The sequence below is a fragment of the Schistocerca cancellata genome, chromosome 8 (genome assembly GCF_023864275.1).
Source record: "Schistocerca cancellata isolate TAMUIC-IGC-003103 chromosome 8, iqSchCanc2.1, whole genome shotgun sequence".
NCBI classification, from domain to species: Eukaryota; Metazoa; Arthropoda; class Insecta; order Orthoptera; family Acrididae; genus Schistocerca; species Schistocerca cancellata.
This window is the reverse complement of record NC_064633.1, coordinates 277,184,577-277,198,667: the sequence shown is the minus strand read 5'-3', so window position 1 is coordinate 277,198,667 and position 14,091 is coordinate 277,184,577.

Here is a 14,091-nt window from a genome sequence, read left to right as displayed (position 1 = left end):
AACTTTAATAAAGTTTAGTGCACAAGTTGCACTAACGTTACGTAAAGAAGGAAGCAAAATAATTGTTTAATATCCCGTCGAGATCGAGGTCATTGGAGACGGAGCAGAAGGTCACGGCCGTGATCTTTTAAAGGAACCATCCTAGTATTAGCCTGTTGCTATTTAGGGGAAACACAGAAAAGGTAAATCAGAATGGCCGGACACATATTTTTAGCTGTCGTCCTCCCGAATGCGAGTCCAGTTTGCGAACCAATGCGCCACCTCACTCGGTGAAGGCAATTAATATATGTTTGTGTTTAGAGTTGTGAGTCGAACAGTGGTTTTAAAGGAAGTGAAGAACTAACTTGCAAATGTCTTTAGTGGTTCGCAAGGAGAAAGATTCGTCTCCCTGTTGGCAAAGTGTGATAAAATGCAGACGGCTGATAAACTGTTTTGTGATAGACGACTGTAAGAATGCTTCCACCAAGAGCAGTCATATGACTGTGTATTTATTAAGACAGGTTGACTCGGATTACGCCCAGTGAAACCACCAGCACACTCCACCCCTTCACCCACACCCGCTAGTGGCACAATGGAAAGGAATACCACTTAAGACCAATTGTATTGTTTCATAAAGTCAATAGTACGTGACTTAATCTGTACCTTTACGTGATTTCATTCGTGCATTGCTTCAAGGTATTCCTCAGTAACTAACGCAAAATAAGAATTTTTTTAGGGAGCATGTGACACCACTGCACCATTACTGTAAGGCAGATTCTATAACGAGAAGAATATACTAGTAGATCTACCAACAGTGAGGATAGCGAGAGTCTCCATACTTCATGTTTTACGACACCTGGCCGGTGCAGGCAGGAGGCACGTTCCAGGGAGTGCCCCGACGAAAAGTGAGCACCACACACCGGCCGGCGCACAGTGGGGAAACAATGGCTGCCGCCGGCAATGAAAAGGCGGCAGCGACGGAGCTGAATCCAGGGAGGAGAAAGAAGGCCGGCCTCTTTCGCAGGTAGGCTGGCAGGCACTCAGTGATTAATTTAAGTCACACTCGGGGATTCTCCGGGCCGCCTTCCACCGGAGCAGAGGAAGAAATTGGCAAGCAGCGGTGCGGAATGAGATGAAAGACCGACGAAGAAGGCTTTCCCCGTTCAATTACTTAAAAATGGCTGCAATACCCTAATAGGATTGGGGCGCTTCCCTACGCCTGTGTTTTTAACCGTCTCTCCGAGAACGGGGAACGTAATTCACAAAGATCGTTGTAATTAATTTCGTCACTGGGAGATTATGTCGAGTACGGGACCCATCGTCGTTGTATTATCAAGCCTTTTAGTCCTTGGGAAGCTTATCAGTGAAGATCAGCATATGCAACTGGTGAATATTAAGTTCTGGAATGACCTTATGGCCGACGATTGGTACTGTGTCACGATGACGAGCAATCAGCGCGATCACGGAATTTAACGCTGGTACTCGGTTGTGCAAACGTTGTGTTACAGTCTCTCAGTAAAAGGATCGTCTGTGACCCATGGTTGTACAAAAGATACAAGCTCACTTACATTAGTAAGGAACTAATTGTCGTGAAGCTTCCTGTCCACAGGAAGTTAAAAATAGTGTAGCCTCAGGGGAATTAACACGGAAAAATATCTTGAGAAGCGGAAGGGATGATTTCATTCTTGGAGAAAGTCAAATGGGTTTTACTTCAAGGCGGGGTCAATTTATTCATGAAACAGAATAAGTACACGAATTTCAGGAATCATTCTTCCGTACGTATCCCTCCCAGCATACGTCAATTTACAGTGGACTGCTGAAACACGTCCGTACTAATCATGACCGTCCACTGGTACGTCAAAGATGGAACCTGATTAAACTTATCGTAGAGTAAGGATACACTTATTGTATACTGTCGACACTAATAAGACTCCGCAAAATGTCTCCTTGCGAAAGATGCTTTACCATCGAATTAGCAATTGAGGTAAGTAAAACTGAAGATCGCTGGATGCATCTGACAAACTTAATATCTTATTTAGTAAGTACACAGCTTATATTAGAAGACAAAAGTAACTTGCGTTTACCAAGTACTTCATCTAAGTTTTTCTATGTGATCACAGAACTTTCCGTGTCAATTCAATAAAACTCATAGCTTTTCTAGCGATTTGATAGGTCAGCTACTTACTCATCAAAACTGCAAATTTGGAACGTGTCTCTGACAGCCTTTCTTGTTTGTCATAAAAATATGAGACCACTTCTTCAGATTTTTCATACCGGTTGTGGTAATTATAAGTGAAAATGTACCACATAATTATTTAATAATTTTTTTAGTGTGCGCGTAGTTTGATTTTTGTGTAAAACTGGCATCTGAAAAGAGCGGCTGGGCTCATCACGTAGCAGACGCTGGAACCCATTGAGGAAGTACAGAAGTGGCTACCATTATAAATACGAAAATGCCGCTGGCCACTTGAGCAGAGCGCCGCAATTCTTGTTAGCCACAGGAGGACTCTTCAGAGACACAGGCCTCCGATCATTGCTCGTCTGAGTTCTCGCTTACTAAAATGCATGGTAATTTTTATGTTTGTGTTACTTGGAAGACGTTTGTTACATGATGCGTGAATATGTCTTATGGAATAGTATATTTAATTTTCGGCTGATATATTGCGGATACTGTCTAAAGCGTGAACTTTTAAACATTATCTGAATCCATAGCTGAAATGGTGTTTAACATACCTGCAACAGCTTGGTCAGAACGATGTCCAGTATATTGTTCTTCTGTTCACAATATTGTGATGTCACGCACACTTATGATCTGAATCACAGTACAGCCATCCGCATGTAATTTGAGAAAGATTGGAAAGCAAACCGCCATTGGTATTGTTTGGAAACCTGTTGGAATTTGCCTTCTCTAATTTGAGGAAGTGATGAAAATCTGTAATCGAACTACTTCGTCAAAGATTTAAATCATGATTTTCGTGAATCCAAATTTATTATCTTAAACGCCGCACCATCTCGTTTGGTCGATCCGCTTTAGGTAGACCCCGATACATTATGAACATACAGAGGGATTCATTTGCTCATTTAACGACCTTAAAAACACTTCAGGCGCTTCATTAAATTACTTAATGCATAAATTCCACAATAATTAGATAGTTACACTTCAAGTAACACCAAACGACATGTTGTGGAACAATTGTCATTCACTAAAACTTTAACAACACGATTTCATCATTATTAATATCAAATGTAATTGATGGAATCAGTAATTTCCGAACACCCAGCAGAAATAAAACGTGGGCGACGTGTTTCTATCTTGAAGGCATAAATGAGATAATTCATCAGCAACTCAAACTACACCTACATGTAATCATCGAGTTTCTGTCATTGAAAACGTACAGTCAAAGATGGTATTCAATCTTCAAATATAACCTCTGCAATTTATTTACTTTAATTTCGAATATTAGCATGTTCACACGAGTTGTCAAACAGAGGTACCTTGCCTTGTAAATCTACGACTTATTGTTGCTCGCTTCAGCAAGTAGAGAATATCGATTTGTCATACACGCAGAAAATAAGCAGAAAATTAGTTGTCATGAAAGTTGCACTTTTTAATCTTTTGTCAGGTACGTGAGCACGAATTATTTAATGACATCACTGTTTGGCGATGGCTGTTTCTATACTACTTGTACAAGTTGAACAGAACGCCTCAGGGGAAGAAGAATGAATATTGTTCTTAACGCGTAATTTACATTACTAGTGTGGCCTATGCAATTATGGTTTTATCTATTTAAATTTTGAAATTCAGTTCACGAAGTAATTATTTAAATTTATTATACTGTTTTTATACATCCATCTCACTACTCAAACTACATAATAGTGTCACAGGCAATCTTACTACACTATGTTTTTGTTCTGGGAAAAAGCTGTCCGTAAAAGTTGTCAATGTTCCTGCTAGGCAGTCCACCAACGCCAAGCCACGTGGTTGTTTGAGATAGCGGACATCTTCAGTATAGATTTATCTCAGAGATATTTTTCATTCAGTAGGCCATTTGGAAAATGGTCAAGTGACTTGGCAATGAGGAACTGTCTCTCACAGAGTAGATGAGCATAAAATTTGATGAAATACTTTGATGGATGTTTATAATTTTACAGTTAGGTTATATTTGCTTCAGTATCTCACTGTAACAATGTCTGGAATTACACGGGCCACACTAAAAGTAGTTAGATAAATTAACTGACCTCTTTACAGCAATGCGAGAACAGTTGTGTTAATAATTATTAGCTTCCACGGTACAAATAATATAATCTGACTGGATAACAATGATACAACAGTCCAGTGAAATTAACGTGACCACCACCAAAGTTCGAAGTCTACATCTACATAATTACTCTGCAATTCACATTTTAGTGCTTGGCAGAGGGTTGTTCATCGAACCACAATCATACTATCTCTCTACCATTCCACTCCAGACCAGCGCGCGGGAAAAACGAACACATAAACCTTTCTGTTCGAGCTCTGATTTCAATTATTTTATTTTGATGATCATTCCTACCTATGTAGGTTGGGATCAACAAAATATTTTCGCATTGGGAAGAGAAAGTTGGTGACTGAAATTTCGTAAATAGATCTCGCCGAGACGAAAAAGATCTTTGCTGTAATAACTTCCATCCCAACTCGCGTATCTGATCTGCCACACTCTCTCCCCATTAGGTGATAATACAAAACGAGCTGCCCCTTTTTGCACCCTTTCGATGTCGTCCGTCAATCCCATCTGGTAAGGATCCCACACCGCGCAGCAATATTCTAACAGAGGACGAACGAGTGTAGTGTAAGCTGTCTCTTTAGTGGACTTGTTGCATCTTCTAAGTGTCCTGCCAATGAAACGCAACCTTTGGCTCGCCTTATCCACAATATTATCTATGTGGTCTTTCCAACTGAAGTTGTTCGTAATTTTGGATAATTGTACTATTTATCGAGTAATCGAATTCCAACGGATTTCTTTTGGAACTCATGTGGATCACCTCACACTTTTCGTTATTTAGCGTCAACTGCCACCTGCCACACCATACAGCAATCTTTTCTAAATCGCTTTTCAACTGATACTGGTCTTCGGATGACCTCACTAGACGGTAAATAACAGCATGATCTGTGAACAACCTAAGAGAACTGCTCAGATTGTCACACAGGTCATTTATATAGATCAGGAACAGCAGAGGTCCCAGGACGCTTCCCTGGGGAATACCTAATATCACTTCAGATTTACCCGATGATTTGCCATCTATTACTATGAACTGCGACCTTCCTGACAGGAAATCACGAATCCAGTCGCACAACTGAGACGATACCCCATAGGCCGACAGCTTGATTAGAAGTCGCTTGTGAGGAACGGTGTCAAAAGCTTTCCGGAAATCTAGAAATACGGAATCAACTTGAGATCCCCTGTCGATAGCGGCCATTACTTCGTGCGAAGTTGCACAAGAACGATGTTTTCTGAAACCATGCTGATTACGTATAAATATATCGTTCCCATAGAGGTGATTCATAATGTTTGAATACAGTATATGCTCTAGAACCCTACTGCAAACCGACGTCAATGATGTAGGTCTGTTGTTCGATGGATTACTCCTACTACCCTTCTTAAACACTGGTGCGACCTGCGCAATTTTCCAATCTGTAGGTGCAGATCTATCGGTGAGCGAGCGGTTGTATATGATTGCTAAGTAGGGAGCTATTGTATCAGCGTAATCTGAAAGGAACCTAATCGGTATACAATCTGGACCTGAAGACTTGCCCGTATCAAGCGATTCTAGTTGCTTCGCAACCACTAACGTATCTGCTTCTAAAAAGCTATTGCTAGCAGCTGTTCGTGTTTCAAATTCTGGAATATTCCATTCCTCTTCCCTGGTGAAGGAATTTTGGAAAACTGCGTTCAATAACTCCGCTTTAGCGGCACAGTCGTCGGTAACAGTACCATCGGCACTGCGCAGCGAAGGTACTGCGTCTTGCCGCTTGTGTACTTTACATACCACCAGAATTTCTTCGGATTTTCCACCAAATTTCGAGACAATGTTTCGTTGTGGAACCTATTAAAGGCATCTCGCGTTGAATTCCGTGCCAAATTTCGCGCGTCTGTAAATTTTAGCCAATCTTCGGGATTTCGCGTTCTTCTGAACTTCGTATGCTTTTTCCGTTGCCTATGCAACAGCGTTCGGACCTGTTTTGTGTACCATGGGGGATAGGTTCCATCTCTTACCAATTTATGAGGTATGAATCTCTCAATTGTTTTTGCTACTATATCTTTGAATTTGAGCCACATCTCGTCTACATTTGCATAGTCAGTTCGGAGGAATGGAGATTGTCTCTTAGGAAGGCTTCTAGTGACATTTTATCCGCTTTTTTAAATAAAATTACTTTGCATTTGTTTTTGGTGGTTTTGGAAGAAACGGTATTGAGCCTAGCTACAACGACCTTGTGATCACTAATCCCTGTATCAGTCATGATGCTCTCTGTTAGCTCTGGATTGTTTGTGGCTAAGGGGTAAAGTACGTTTTCGCAACCATTTACAATTCGCGTGGGTTCGTGGACTAACTGCTGGAAATAATTTTCGGAGAAAGCATTTAGGACAATCTCGGAAGATGTTTTCTGCCTACCACCGGTTTTGAACAAGTATTTTCGCCAACATATCCAGGGAAGGTTGAAGTCCCCACCAACTATAACCGTATGAGTGGGGTATTTATTTGCTACGAGACTCAAATTTTCTCTGAACTGTTGAGCAACTATATCATCGGAGTCGGGGGGTCGGTAGAAGGAGCCAATAATTAACTTAGTTCGGGTGTTAAGTATAACCTCCACCCATACCAATTCGCACGGAGTATCTACTTCGACTTTACTGCAAGATAAACCACTACTGACAGACACAAACACTCCACCACCAATTCTGCCTAATCTATCTTTCCTGAACACCGTCTGAGACTTCATAAAAATTTCTGAAGAACTTATCTCAGGCTTTAGCCAGCTTCCTGTACCTATAACGATTTCAGCTACTGTGCTTTCTATTAGCGCTTGAAGCTCAGAGACTTTCCCAACACAACTACAACAATTTACAACTACAATTCCGACTGTTCCTTGATCCAAGCACGTGCTGTGTTTACCATGCACCCTTTGAGATTGCAGCCCATCCCATACTTTTCCGAGGCCTTCTAACCTAAAAAACCACCCAGTCCCCGCCACACAGCCTCCGCTACCCGTGCAGCCGCCAGCTGAGTGTAGTGAACTCCTGAACTATTCACCGGAACCCGAAACTCCACCACCCTATGGCGGAAGTCAAGGAATCTGCTGCCAACACGGTCGCAAAACCGTCTGAGCCTCTGATTCAGACCCTCCCCCAGCTCTGCACCAAAGGTCTGCAATCGGTTCTGTCAACGATGCTGCAGATGGTGAGCTCTGCCTTCATCTCGTAAGCAAGACCGGCAGCCTTTACCTAATCAGATAGCCGCTGGAATCCAGAGAGAATTTCCTCAGATCCAAATGGACACACGTCATTAGTGCCGACATGTGCCACCACCTGAAGCTGGCTGCACCCTGTGCTCTTCATGGCTTCCGGAAGGACCCTTTCCACATCAAGAATGACTCCACCCGGAATGCACACAGAGTGCACACTGGGTTTCTTCCCCTCCTTAGCCGCCATATCCCTAAGGGGCAGCATTACGCGCCTAACATTGGAGCTCCCAACTACCAATAAGAACACCCTCTGCAATTGCCCGGACTTTGAAGGCTGAGAATCATCCTCTGAAATAGGGAAGGCAGCTGCATCTGGCTCAGCCAGAGACAGTACCTGAAACCTGTTAGTCAGACGCAGCGGGGAGGCTTTCTGATCAGCCTCCGGGGACGTCTTTTGCTGCCTGCCACGCCTTGGAACGACCTCCCAATCAACCACAGGCGAGGGCTCAACCCCACTGCAGGCAGCAACCGGGGCAACCACAGCGGCAGACCGATCTGGGGACAGATGGGAGGAGGTTGACATCCCCGTGATACCTAAGTCCGGCTCCCCACAGTGGTGCCCATTGGCAACAGCCTCAAGCTGCGCGACCGAAGTCAGCGCCGCCTGCAGCTGTGAGCGAAGGTATGTCAACTCAGCCCTCATCCAAACACAGCTATCACAGTCCCTGTCCATTCTAATCGATGTTGAACAACAGTTACTGAAACATGAGTCCGTGCCTAGATAACGCATGGACTAACCTGTACAAATGCCTAACGATAGCGCTACAATCTGCCTGAATTTACGATTACAGTAACTAAAACTCGAAATTACACCTCCTATACGAAACTCACACGCAATTTAAGTAAGAATCTACGAAGTAAACACAGAGAAGAAGCTATATACGTATCTTTCTGCGCTGTCGATGTGCACCAACTGGGAGCTCAGGCCACACACGAATAATAACCACTCACACACGACAGGTAGCAACACCAGCAGTGGAGGGTATACAAAGGGTGCCGGGGGGACGCGAAAAACAACGCAGTAGTTGTCGTAATGCGAGAACCGAGTTGTATATCTGACGCACGGCACGGATTATAGAATGTTCGCTTGCCACCGTGCTTAAAGTGTGATGTGTCTGACAAAATGGAACTATCCAAAGCTGTCACCGAGGCAACTGTGATACACCATGGGTCACAACTGATAGGGGTGAACGACAGCTCGGTGGATGTGTACAGGTGAATTAAAAAAAATGGCTCTGAGCACTATGGGACTTAACAGCTAAGGTCATCAGTCCCCTAGAACTTAGAACTACTTAAACCTAACTAACCTAAGGACAGCACACAACACCCAGTCATCACGAGGCAGAGAAAATCCCTGACCCCGCCGGGAATCGAACCCGGACACCTGGGCGTGGGAAGCGAGAACGCTACCGCACGACCACGAGCTGTGGACAGGTGAATTCACTTGAAACTGTTGAGCAAATGACCGCGCAGATAAACCAAGGGGCTGGGCTGGAATTTGGACCCCAGTACCGCAACCGGACGTCCATTGACTGGCGACAGGTTGCCGCTTCAGATAATCACCTTTCATACTCCATGTAACAGACGGCCGTTGGCGTGTGCTGCATGAAACCTCTGAAAGCCAACACCTCTAAACAATCGTCTGAAAGGTGCAAGCTGGAGGTGGAATCGTTAAGGTCTGCGGAACATTTTCGTGGCATTCCGTGGGTGATCCCGTCATTCAGGAAAGCACAGTGAATTAATGAAAGTATACATCGGTCCTCGAGTGTCATGTCAATCCCTAAATGCAGTTCGTTCTTCCACGGCAGAATGGCATCTACCAGCAGGACAATGCAACGTATCATACAGCTCGTAGTGTACGTGCGTGGTTAGAAGAGGACGAGGATGAATTTACCGTACTCTCCTGGCCACCAAACTCCCCGGATTTACACCCAATTGAGAATCTGTGTGCCTTGGATCCTCAGCTGATAAACCTGTCGCAGCTGGCCACGGCACTGGAGCCAGCCTGTCTCCACATCCCTGCTAGTACCTTCCAGAAACTCAGCAAATCTCTTCCTGCGCACTCGCAGTAGCCCACGCTGCAAAAGGTGGTTATTCAGGCTTTTGACAGGTGGTCACATTAATGTGAGTGCACAGTGTGAATTCAAATTAACGCAGAGCTCTTAAGAATTTTGTAATTATGTTCAGAAGACGAATAGTACCCACTTTAATATACAGGTTGCTTGGTGGCTTGGTGCTCGAATGGAAGTAATATTATTGACAGGTTATAATGCTTTCGGAAAAAAATTCCTAGTTGCGTTAAAAACATTCATGATCTTATTGGTCTTTATATTTGGACCTATTTGATTCTTAAAAACAAAAAATTCTCTTATTTTCGTTGTAACTTCAGGAACACGTTGGATACGTGCAAGAACAAAAGAACAACTGGCTGTATTCGCGTAGTTTAATTTATAAGTGGATGTTATATCTATATTAAATTCCACGTTATAATAAGACTGTAATCGAATTTTGAAGTTTTAACAGTTACACATGTGTGTAGGAGTATGTGCGTGTGTGTGTGTGTGTGTGTGTGTGTGTGAGAGAGAGAGAGAGAGAGAGAGAGATATTTGGGGAACTATGGTTACATAGACTACTCTGGTATTGTGCATAATAAACTAAACAAAATCTTTCTCCACCAAGCATTACTGTTCAATTTACGTAATTACAGCGTCAGCTGTCTACATGCTCATTATCTCTTTTCAGTTATGTATTGTCCTGCTTGTATAATTACACTATATTTGTAGTATTTTTTTATTATTTGAATGCATTTACATTTGCGTGTTTTAAATGTCTTATAAATAGTGTTATAATCACTTAACTTAGATGATTACTACTACTAAACGATAAATTAATTATTATGTATTCCGTACCCTGCGATGGAATATCGTAATTTAGAAAAGTTTCACGTGCAGGACATGTCAGACTATATCGACAGTAAAAATACGTGGAACATCAGAAGCCTCTAAGGTAAGGTCTTTGTTTAGTATTAGTAGGATAAAAGATAATACTATTGCTCCAGTTGCTTTAATATGTACTCTGGAAGATAGAAATACCTAATTCTGGTATTGCTTGTTATGTCAAAATGGAGTATTTCAAGTATGACTAGTTATTCAAAATGTGAAATGCAAAATTAAAGAAGTCTTTGTAGGTATATTCATAATTTAATTAAACAACATTCTGTGTATAGCGCATGTGTACTCCATAAAAAAGTATTATGAGGCACTAAGTACAGTTATTGTACGCATGACATATGAAGTTGTTCTGCTGCGATACTGATGGCCGAGGATGACCGAAAACGATAGTTAAAATAAGTGCTGCGCTGTGCGGCATGATACAGTTCCAAAGCTATCTATTCACAGATATCTCAACACCTGTTCCTCATTCTTGTCTTCTTCTTGCAATAATTATTCCTCAGCAAAACGTTTTATGTCATTTCTGTTGATTATATCCCCACGTCTTACTCTGCAGAGCACTTAGTTTTTAACAATTGAAATAGATATACAGCTGTTATTAAGTGCTAATATTATCCTCTTTAAACTTCCATGCAATATCGTTTTATTAACGCCCATTCCATTTTAGATTTTTTTCAGCTTATACCTATTTTGTTGCATGATAAATTTCGTAATGTTGTTTTTTGTTGCATGTGTTAGGGCGTTCTTTAGGAGTTCTTTGATTCTACCGTTTAAGTTCATGTACTAGTTGCTAGTTTTAGGTTTCCTTACTCTGAAATAAGCATTAAATTCCTCGTAATTTCCACTTGCAGTTTCCAGTATCTACATTCTTTAGATTTAAAAAAAAGACTGGTAATGCTGAAGGTGAATCAGTATTAAATGACCAAAACACTGTAATTCTAGGATTTCTTATTTCATTTTGTTGAAAAAGTGTATTGTTAACCACATTTACTGTTTTACTAGTATTACTTGCCATCAAATAGAAGTGGGGCTTTGTTAATTTGTTCCCAGTAAGTCAATTCCGAAATGTGTCACTTACACTGGAGTTCCTCTTTTCGATTACTGCGTAACTAGAGTTCCTCTTTTAGATTATTGCATTGAAGTGCAGTCCGTTTTTGTTCATTACTTCATTATCATGTGTATTAGTGGATTATGATGATACTTACTGTGTTCCAAACGTCTTGTTTAGTTTTCTGGCCTGCGTCATATAATGTTATAAGTTTCCAAAAGTAAAAGCGTTAAATATACTTAGCACTCCATCGATCATTATGTATGCAAGTTCCGCAATTGTGAAATGGGTTGTGAGTCCAGTCGTAATAATTTAGTGGGTAGGTACATCAATAGGGTAAAATAAGGGTGCAGTTTCGTGTGACACCAAATTATAGTGGTAATCTCTAAGAAAGATTCACTTATATTAAAAGCTTTATACAAGAGTACCACGGCAATAGGTAAACAATGTTTGGAGACCCACGTGAATGCGGACACCCCACAGTATATCTGCTCACGTATGTAATAATAATTACTTCATATTTAAATGATGAAGTTCATCGTCAGTATTACGATTTTCTCATATTTACTCAACATGAGATCGATAACAAATAATCTTTTCTTATTCACTATTATTGCTCACTCGGAATGGAGAGCCACAAAACGGTCTTGATTTGTCAAGTATCCTTGAGGTCAGAATCGTGACAGTGACTGTCATCTGCAAGGATGAATCATAATGCTATGCCCTTCTTCCTGGTTTTTTGCAGTTTTTACTCTTGCTCCCTGTATCCATCCTACTAGCAGCGGGCTTACGACTGAATTATTCCTGTTTCTTTTCCAGCAATAGAAATCGTTTATTCTATTACGTGAAGGTGTAACAGCGACGTGGCAGTTGCTATAGGGTACTTCACCCTGAAATCCTTGCTTTTCTGTCCGACTCCTGTTTGCGTGTCACTTATGATATGAATCAAGTACGATTTAACCAATATTCGGTATTAATTCAGTTAATCTGTCAACATTTCTCTTACTTATATTTACAAATACACAATGCAATGGTTAATACACTGAGAAGCACAGCACGTTAATACGTTTCATCATTACGGATTGGTAATGTAATTTACTAAACGAACTATATGAGTAAGAATTAACTTTATGCTAGATGAGACAACTGGAACAAGACTTTGACTCATCGATGCTGTGGAAACAGTCCTAAGAAAGTCATATAATGTCATTGTCCACAATGATGACTTACAGAACGTATTAATACTAAGACAGGCTATATGGTATTGAAGTATCATGAAAGCCAGCTTTGTTCCTAGCCTATGGAATGTAAACTATGGGGTCTAACATTATCAAACAAAATTTCATTCCAGGCGATGATTACCCTCAGAGCAACAATGAACATGATTGGTTAATGTGGTTGGCAGTTGTTTAATATCCGCGGATGCAGGTAAAAACAAATAACGCATTCCGCCCATCTGCGTGGACCCTCTTCATATGTTAAGTATCAAGCCTAATCTCTTACAGGATATCACGTAAATTTTAAGTTTTCACTCAATAACAGGGTAAGAAATGTTGTGTGAGAGTACTATTTTGAGCGAATTCATCAGAAGGTGGATTCCTATTATTAAATTAGAGTCCACACTTAAGCTCGACATCTATTTCTTTTTTCCAACTGCCTTATGGCTCGTTTGGTGCCTTTCGCCATGGACTTCCTTCCTGTTCCTACCTCTTCGGTTCAGTGCACCACTTGTGTCTAATGTACTTAATTATTTGTTTGATATAATCTAATATATCTTGCCTCGAACTTTTTACCCCCTAGAGCTCCCATGGCTACCATGAATTTATTCCTTCACCTCTTAAAGCATATCTTGTCAACCTATCCAGTCTCCTTGACTTTATTTTGCAGACGACTTTCTTCTCGCCGTTACTGCGGAAAACCTCCTCATTCCTTATCTTATCAGTGATACTGATTTTGAGTCTCCTTCTATAGCACCGCATCGGGAACATTTTCCTTCTTTTCTTTCCTGATTACCTCACAGATCATAATCAATTTCCATACAATTCTAACAACGCAGTACTCCAAAACTACGTTCTCAGATGTTTCTTCTCCATATTATGGACCATTTTCGATACCAGTTGATGTCTTTTGACCAGAAATGCCCTCTATGACCGCTTTCTTCCGTCCATGACGTGTTATTTTGGTGACAAGGTAGCAGTGTTTCTTTGTTTCGTCTATTTCGTGGCCCATCGTTTGGTGTTACGGGTACTGATGATATCATTTCTGCTCTTCCTCATCACTTCGTCTTTCTCCGGTTTATTCTCAATACAAAGTGTGTGCTTACTAGACTGTTCTTCCCGTTCATCAGGTCCTGCAAGTCTTCATCATCTTCTTTGAGGATGTAAACTGTCATCAGTGAATCTTTTCTACGCTTTCACTAAGAATTTTGATCCCATTACTGATCATTTCCTTTATTTCCATCATTTCCTCAATATACAGGGTAGTCCATTGAGTGTGACTAGGCCAAATATCTCGCGAAATAAGCATCAAAAGAAAAAACTACAAAGAACGAAACTTGTCTAGCTTTAAGGGGGAAACCAGATGGCGCTATGATTGGCCCGCTAGATGGCGCT